At 38.4% G+C, this 9,140-nt stretch overlaps 1 long non-coding RNA gene across 1 annotated transcript; it reads left to right on the forward strand.

Annotated features, from left to right (window-relative positions):
* Positions 1-1,674: 1,674 nt before the first annotated feature.
* On the forward strand, positions 1,675-8,353 carry LOC116960302. The gene is made up of 3 exons (XR_004406316.2): positions 1,675-1,757; positions 2,204-2,305; positions 3,012-8,353. It is a non-coding gene; the product is annotated as an uncharacterized LOC116960302 (long non-coding RNA).
* The last annotated feature ends 787 nt before the right edge of the window (positions 8,354-9,140 follow it).

A 9,140-nucleotide genomic window follows, 5' to 3' on the forward strand; every position in this document is an offset into this window, starting at 1 on the left:
ATGTTACCCTGAGAGGGCTTTCATTTCCTGGCAGGAATCAACAGAAACATAAAATTAATGGTTCAGTGTCAGTTAGAGGATAAAAAAAAAGTTATCAAAGCTGCTCTGCAGGTCAGGTTTGAGTTTGATTCTGTTCACTGTTAACAATACAGGTTCCACTTAGTAAAATTTCTCTCTGATGCCCCAATAGCTTTAAAGGACCTAAACTGATCTTAGACTAAGCCCCCAAGGTTACACAGCGTGAGGCCAAACAGCCTCATCACATACAAGTGAGACATTTAGTACTTTTAGAGGGACTTAAACAAATGGAAACAGTGGAGTAAGCAAGGACAAGTTCAGAGAGAACTGGCCACTTCACTTTCTGTGTAAGGGTAGAAGTGTCCTCGTGGGGAATGAACACAGGGTAAAGAGCAGATTATAATTTAGTTCCTTAATTTACTGTGTATTTTCAGTCATAAATAGCCCTTCTTGCTGCATAAAAACACATGCCATGCTAAGCCACATTTTTAAACAAACAAGTGATTAAGTCAAAAGAAGCACTAGAGCCTCCTATGGTATCTCAGATTAAGCTCCCAAAATACTCTCTAAAAAAATATAAAATGTAGGTGTACAGTATGTGAGATTTACTAATATGTTCCATTCAACTGTTATTATGAAAAAGGAAATGATCAACACTAAAAGCATTTTTCATTTGTTTCCCATATTGTTCTTCATTCTCAAAAGTGACTTGCTCAAACCATCTTCACAGCCCACACACATCCATGTTTCAAAAAAAAAAAAAAAAAGAAAAGAAAAAAGCAAGAGCCCAGATTTGACCTGTTGGTCTCACTTCTATTATTTGTAGTGACACTTTCTTATTTTTGGACTGTGGCTTTTAAACTCGAGACTAAAAATAGCAGCCACCTCCAGAGTGCCGTTTGCGTAGGGGGAATGTTTTGTACACAAAGCTGCCTATGTCCCTTCCTTGTATCACTCACTCCGCCTACACGTCTTGTCCTCCAAGACAATTTTCTGTGAAGATTAGCGAGGCATAAAAGCAGAAGCCCAGCTCTTAGTTAGTAGTGTTAATATGAGGAAGTTCAGTCAAGCACATTAGCTTATGACTACTTGTTTCACATTGCAAATAACAGGATGGTACTTAACAGCAGTTAGGTCCTGTCCTGGAAAGAGGTATGCAAATGAACAGTTTTTTCATTTTAATAATATTATCTAAATCAAAGGAGTTATACATATAGTTATATGAGAATGTTCTGACTAGATCATATTAATTTTTCACCAAGTTCTCTAGCAGTGATCAGCGTTAAATACTTCTGAGGAGGGTACAACAAACCATCAGATGGAAAATTAAAAAATAACTTCCCCGTAAGCAAGATTTCTACTGCTAGATACTTCTTTCATGCCCTGAACTATTTGTGTATCTCTGAAAAAAACCCATCCCACCTAATACCACAGCATTTGTTTTCAGCATTGTGGATTCTGAGCACTGACTCCTGCTGCAATATTGGCCTCAATGAAATCTTGAGGCAGGTATGAGCACATGAACCTAAGAACACATCATTGTGGTAATCTGGCATGTCACCTGCTCCGTGCTATTTGCCCATACACACCATCCCTGTGACTAATCATTTCCATTGCCTGGTTTATAACTTTCTTCATATCTTGAATTCTTTAGAAATGAGTAAAGCTACAAAGAACATGCCAGTTGAAGACATTCCCTCGACTGTATTTTCCAGTTTTTTATGCATCCAAGGATTCAGGTAATTTTACTGGCGGGTGCTCCTCACTGAGATAGCAGTTTCCATAGTCAACCTAGGGTTACATGTGGAGTTAATTCGTAAGTGAAGACAATGACTATAGGAACTAATTGGATAAATTAATAGTTTAAATTATTCCTTTCCCTGTGATAGATAACCTGAAAATTTATTTGGCCATTGCATAGCCCATTCATCTCAATGAGTTGGGTTCCTCCACAATTCTTCCCCAGCACTCAGAATCCTTTTAAAGTTACAGATTTTTCACGTTATATCTAATGTTTCTTTTCATAAACTGCCACAAAATAGAAAGCTAAAGATCCTGATCCATTTGAGCTGTGCTTAGTGCAATATTGCACCAGAAGGCACTGACAGGACCGTGCCTACTCTCCTTTATGATCTCCCAGCACACCTGAAATGTAGGGGTGTTCTGCTGTGCCCTGTATCCACAGAGAAAGCATCTCCTACTGGCAAGACACATTAGCTAAGCACACCAGAAACTTCTCCATGAAAGAAGAATCCCATGATAGGTCTTCTGATCCACCAGAGATCAGGTAAGGAGATACTTCAGAAAAAGGTTCATTGCTTCTAGTCTAATACCACTCACTGGTAGTAGAAAAAAAGTTGTGCTTTTTTGGTTATATGTGAAATATGATTCAGGGGAAGATTCAGGGGAAGTTCACAGCAAGATAAGGAGGACTGATTTACTGGGGGAATTAAACGTTTCACTATCATATTGAGAGTAATTTTTCCCCTTCATTGTCTATCTTGAAAAAAAAAAAAAATCAATCCCTGTCACTCTGTTTCTCATTTTGTTGGAAGACAAAGAGCTTGCATTTTCTTTTTAACCTGCTCCTGTTTTCTGTAACATCCTGCATGTCATTATTTGGTCCCCCAAAAATGTGAATGCATATGAATATTACTTCTAGTTAGGAAGAATAAGAACTGGTTTTCCAATATGTGTTTAAAATTTTTAGCCATGTCTCTTTTTGATGAAAGATGGATTACCAGAAGGAATAAAGCTGACACATTTCACCCTTGAGAAAAATGATTCAACTTTACTAATCTCCTAATGAGACCTCCCATTGTCAGCTTAAAATAAGTGCTATTTTGAAAAAGAGCATCTAGGCTGTATATCAAAGTATCCATGCGTGTCATACACAAAAATCCCTACTGCCCTTGCACATTAAACAGCACTTTTTCTGGCAGTGGAAATAAGACCCTCTCTGTTTCTAAAGCTGTTAATTTTGAATTTTTCAGATATAAAGGCTCTCAGCTGGAGTTTTACCAACTGCCAGCTGCTGTCATTACACACAGGCCATAATGGGAACCTCCTGCTATCTGTATGTTCTGGGTAATGGCTAAGCCTGGTACAGTTATGTCTCCCCAGACTTGCCAGCTCTATGTCCTCACATCCCCGCAGTGTTCAGGGAAAATTCAGTTACTCAGGAACAACAATGTACTGTTATAAATACATTGATTTATCTAGCTGGGCCTTGAAGCAGTATTACTGAATGTAACTGCTCCATGTGAGCAAATAAAATCTGCTGTAATTGTGCTGGCCTGTATTATGAACTCTTCTTAGCTTAAGACCATGATTTCAGCCACATAACTAGATTAAGAGTTGGAATGGCAAGAGTCACATTTAGGATAAGACAAGGGTTTAAGGTTCAGGTTGACAAGGTCTATGATGTAGGGTTAAGGGTGGATGTAGAAGGCTCCACTGAGGTAATGTTGGGGCTTGTGCCAATATGACATCCCTATCTAATTTTAGGTTTTCATCTTACAGAATTTTGCATGTCAAGATTAATTCTAAGATTTTTGTCGGGAAAAAGGTTAGGCCAGCAGGGGCTGATGAAGAAAGATCAGTACTGGACTGAGAAGAAGCCCATGCTAAATTTAGGGCTGATGCCAAGAGAAGCATTAATCCAACATGAGTGCAAATCCTTCCTTAACTTTAATGCAGTGGGCCCTTCCAGCCTCATAAAAACCAAAGAGGCCACAACCGTGATCAAACCTTGAAACTCTTGCCAGATCCAGAACTAAACAAAACTCATTGACCTTGCTTGCCTGTGCCCTCTTCCATCACCTAAACCTTAAGCCCAAATCTCTTCCAGCAGACCTAGCCACCCCCAGCCATTCCCAGACCCAAACCTGGGTCAGGTTGTCAGTCTGGGTGGCAAATTTAACTCCAGGACATGTTTTTGTCCCATCATGAATTATAACCACCCTTGAGATCTAAAAAAACACTTTAAGTTAGTCTTAAATTTAATCTTACTGGTTCCTGCCAGCCCCAGATCCCAATGTTAAGCTGGGCTGATGTAACAGACTTTGCATGATGTCTGGAAGGAGTTGATAAACTGGTTTAGGATTGGTGTTAAAATTACAGTTTTGGGCAGCAAAGACCAAGGACTTCAGTTTGTGGCTGTCTCCAGCAGAAATCTGACAGGCATCAACATGGACCACATCACTAATTTCAGATCTGGGGCTGGAAAAGGTCATTAGATTCCCGTAGGCTGAAGAGTCTACAACCGTTGGAGTATTTCCTCTTCCAAAATCGGGCAACAAGCCCAGCAGTCATGAGTCTATATGTTTCAGGCCATGAACATTAAAGGCCTCTTCTGTGGTATTTGGTATACACTCATGTAAATAACTTCACGGTGAGACAACCTAAGAATAAAATCTAAGTGACAGAATACTTTTCTTCCTTTTAATAATCACAATATTATTTTTAAAATTACTTAGAAAAATACAAAGGTTATGAAGTCCAGATCTCAAAAGCTGGGAAACATAAATGAAACTTAATTAATTAAATTAATTAAGTGCATGCATGCAAGTGCATTGCAATTCAGCCTTTAATTGCATGACAACATAGTGGTTTTGCTTGTGTTATTGAATGCACTGGGTGAGTATCCCTCCTCACTGTGAGAAGAAATGTACCAGGGCTGGGTAGTTAATAGTGGTATAATTAGTAGGTTCCTTAACTTAGAAACTGAAAAAAACATAAAAAGTCTAGAGAATAGGGAAAACTATTCCAGAAAGGAAAAATAAAAACATCACAATTAAAGACAATCGAGAATTTGGACATGCAAAATACTGTGCTGGTGCTAAAAAAATATTTTTAAATGTTTCAAATCATTAAACCAAAATGAGGGTCATCTGACAATATCTCTAGATTAGAAAGCTTAGCTGTAGGTCAAAAATAGGAACACTACTTGCATTCACAACAGTGTTATGAAGAAAATCTGGTTAATCCAGATTAATTCAGATGTCATGAAGACAGAAGCACAAGAGTGCCTGCAAAGAAATACATCACTATTGAGCTGGATATATTAAAAAAGCATTTGCAAGGGGAATATTGGAAGACATACTGACAATGTACATGCTCTCATCTTACAGGGGAAAATAGCACGTAAGGATTTTTAAAACCCACCTATGTACCTTTGTGCATATGTTCTGATATTTAAAAAAAAAAAAAAAAAAAAAAAAAAGGCATAAAATTGTTCCAGGAAACATGTCAAGAATATAAAAAAACTAGATGTCAAAGTTAGCAACCAGTCACTCAAGCTCAACCAGAAAAAAATCAGAAGTAAAAATAAAGCATTGAGACTGTCTACATGCTTAAAATAAGACAGGCTCAGTTTTCTGTCCTGAATTTGGACCTGAATGAGGACTCAGTGGAAATAACAGAAGCTATTGCACATTTTTACACCGTAGTGACATCAGTACATATGCTGGTGAGACGCTTCAGTGCCCAGCACTTATAGCTTGGTGAGCCTCACTTAACCCGCTGGCCCAGGTCAATACACGCATAAAATCATGAGGACTCTTGGTCATGATCCATTCCAAAGTAATTTTCTTTGCAAAAAGATTAAATAGGCACTTCAGTCATTCACATGAATGTAATTCATCAGTAATACCTATGAGAACAAGACCAGAAGCTAATATGTCTGATTTAAATTAGTTTTAACTTCTCTGCTTTGTTGTGAGGACAATAATACATTCTTTGTCCCTACTCTTGAAAGGGGTTGTTGTAAGGACTAATTAATGTGTGCTATATAATTCTGCTAAGACTGAGAAAATTGCTTAATAAAACCAAATTCCTGAGGGGTTTATGACTATAATTTGCTCACTCAGAACTTCCATTAAATAATAACAAAAAGCTACAGAATGTGCTGGATGTTAAACCAGGGTTTAAGGAAGGACAGGGTCTAAGTATGGCATTGAGCATGGACAGTAGTTGTGAAAAGTGTAGGGAGGGATGGCTTTCCAGCTGCGCCCAGAAATTAGAGCTGTATTAGGAATTTTTCTTTCTGTTTTTTACAAAGCAAAACAAACTGCTAATTCCATAAATATTAAATGTATTGGTGAGAAAAAACATACTTTATATGTTTAGTTACTGTGATGAAATATGTTCTAGACATAGACAGATTCTTCATCCTTCCAGTCTACTGTAAGGATGAGCATTGCATACAATCCATGGAAAATTCTTGACTATAAATCTCACAGAGGCGGCTCCATAGCCTCATATACAAAATGCTCTTGCTATTCTGACATGTGAGAGCATTCTCAGGCAAAAAGCAATAGAAAGTTACTACAGGGAAAACTTGCTAAATTTTGCCCCTGGAGTAAGTAGAGTTGCTTTAGTCCTGCCTAATACACAGATAGTTCTGACTCAGAAAACTGGAAATAACTTTTCAGCAGCCATCCCACCCCGATACGTTCAAGCAGAAGGCATAAAGCATAAGGTTCTTGAACTCTGCTTCACAACACATGGAATTGGCTCTAAATTGAAAAATCAACATGGATGACAACCAAACCCTGTAATTCTTTAGTAGTAGTATTAGCATTAATGTAGTGAATCCCAAGAAATTTATAAATTTATATTATTTATAAATTTAGACATCATTATTCTAGATGTTATACAATCAAAAATAATGGTTCCTGTGTCAAAGAGTTTCATGTGCAAGTGTAACTTGAAACACAGCAGAATGATAGAGGAAATATAAGAAAATAAATAGGTAATTGGTATAACAGCATTATCATCTCATGGTATTGACTGGTCTGCTCCTGGGGGGAGGCAGCACAGAAAAGGAATGTTAATGACAGACCAGCAGGAAAATGATGATGTATCTTGGTAAGCAATTATGAGATGCAGAAAGGGTGGACTAGAAAAATGCCACTGAGAAATCTAATGAGTAGGCAAAGGAGGCATCAAAGGTCAGTTGAAAACAACAGTCAGTTATTCATTTTTCCCTGCCTTTAACTTATTATGTGACTTCAGACAAAGCACACTGGTCAGGATTTCCAGAAGCAGCTTCAGTGACTCAGTTTTTTAGATGTCTAGTTAGAAGCCTTTAGAAGCACCTGGCTTTCAGAAAGCACATAACTCACTTGTTTAGAAAAATCAGGTCTCTTTATGTGGTTTATGTTGGACACCAGCACTCACCTATTCACCCCAAAACTCAAACCGCTTCTGACATTGTTGGCGTGTATAACACTTGACTTTTCTTACCCTTAAAAAGGAAACAAAAATGATTACTTGAGTTGGGTGTTTCACTGCACTAGTTCCCGAATGCATGTGTGAAGCAATGGACGAAAGGCAACCCAAAAGCGAATAGTTATGAATGTGTATTAATCAGTGATTGCAAAAAGCTGGTATATACCTTTAAACAGTGGGAAAGGTAATTAGTATGGTAAGACTACACCAGATATATAGATACATAGGCAAATAAGGCTACTGCCAGCTAGAATATTAGGGAGAAACAAAGCGAGTCCAAAAATCACACGTAGTAAACTTTCTAGCTGTATCTGAGATTTTGAATCTGTTTATCCCATAAAACAAAACATATTATTTCCCAGGGAATCAGAAATGAATAGAGCTGCAATTCTCCAGTCACATCAGGAAACCAATATAGGTGAAAGAAGATGTAGGTTTTATAGATCATTCTATCATAGGGAGCCAGTGCTGTGTGAACATCAAAGAAGCTATTTTCCATGCTATTTCTCTATCCTGCTTTTAAACTAAATTCTAGAGAAGATTGCTGCACATTAGTTATGTTTCTCACATGAGTAATAATGGACTAATCATGCAAATTTACAACATTACCAAAGCAATCACAGCTAAATTAAAAGCAGTCTGTTTTATTAATGACTATGACTCAGAATAATTCCTCCATCTCTTCTGCTGTGAAAGAAGCTTACAGAGTCCAACAACCGAGCATCCTGTAATCTGTCCATGAACTGATAAATCCTCAGACCTCAAAGGTGCTGCTGCTGCTATGCCCACATGATGGGGAGACCCATCCCACCACTCAGACCTCTGACTCAGGAAGGACCTGCCATCCTGAATAACTGAATGGATGATATCTAGCAGAGCATCTCCCATCACATTGCAGATCTCATTACATACAAGAGAGTACTGCTACCCCAAAGATCTCCTGTGATGTGACTTGGTGCTTTGCATTACATGAACAGGCAACTCTCAAGGCTGGAAGAATTGTTTCACTTTGTTGAACTCCACATGGTATTTTGCTACCACATTTTACAAGATTTATAAAACACGCATTTTCATTTCAATAAACACTTGTACTTCTTCAATGGCACAGATTCTAATCTTTTTACAAGCACTGGGGAACACATTCTCACAACAAGCAATGCTTGTAAGAAAAAATTGGTACAAAGCGGCATGAAGAATGTCAAAGGTAGTTAACTGCACTCCATGAACTCTATGAATTCTATGCAGTCATGAACCTCTTCTATCTCAGGAATTTCCTTGGCTTGCACCTGGGATAACATTTATTGAATTATGTTACAGAGAGAGAGAGGAGATAATGCACCAAATAGCTGATTGACTCACTCATAGCCACAGTGATTCAGTAAAAGGTCAGCCTTATACCATACATAGTCAACATTAAGACTTCATCCTACCATTAATGAAGTCAACATCAAAAGTCTTATGGACTTCAAAGTGTCAAGGAGGAGGCGGCTTTTACTCTAGAATGTTTAGCAATGTCTCATGAGATATCAAGCAACAGCTCTGCTACTGAAAGACAACTCTGCTGTTGTCATTAATAACATAGATTGCTTATAGTGTAATTTTACTGAAAGTCTATAGTTGTTGTTTTGGCCATGGAGCTATATCATAGGATCATAGAATGGTTTGGGTTGGAAGGGACCTTAAAGACCATCTAGTTCCCACCCCCCTGCCATGGGCAGGGACACCTTCCACCAGACCAGGCTGCTCCCAGCCCCGTCCAACCTGGCCTTGAACCCTTCCAGGGAGGGGGCAGCCACAGCTGCTCTGGGCACCCTGTGCCAGTGTCTCACCACCCTCACAGGGAAGAACTTCTCCCTTACATCTAATCTAAATCTACCCTCTGTCAGTTT

Source organism: Tyto alba, unplaced genomic scaffold (assembly GCF_018691265.1).
Source record: "Tyto alba isolate M040663 unplaced genomic scaffold, T.alba_DEE_v4.0 Super-Scaffold_6, whole genome shotgun sequence".
NCBI lineage: Eukaryota > Metazoa > Chordata > Aves > Strigiformes > Tytonidae > Tyto > Tyto alba.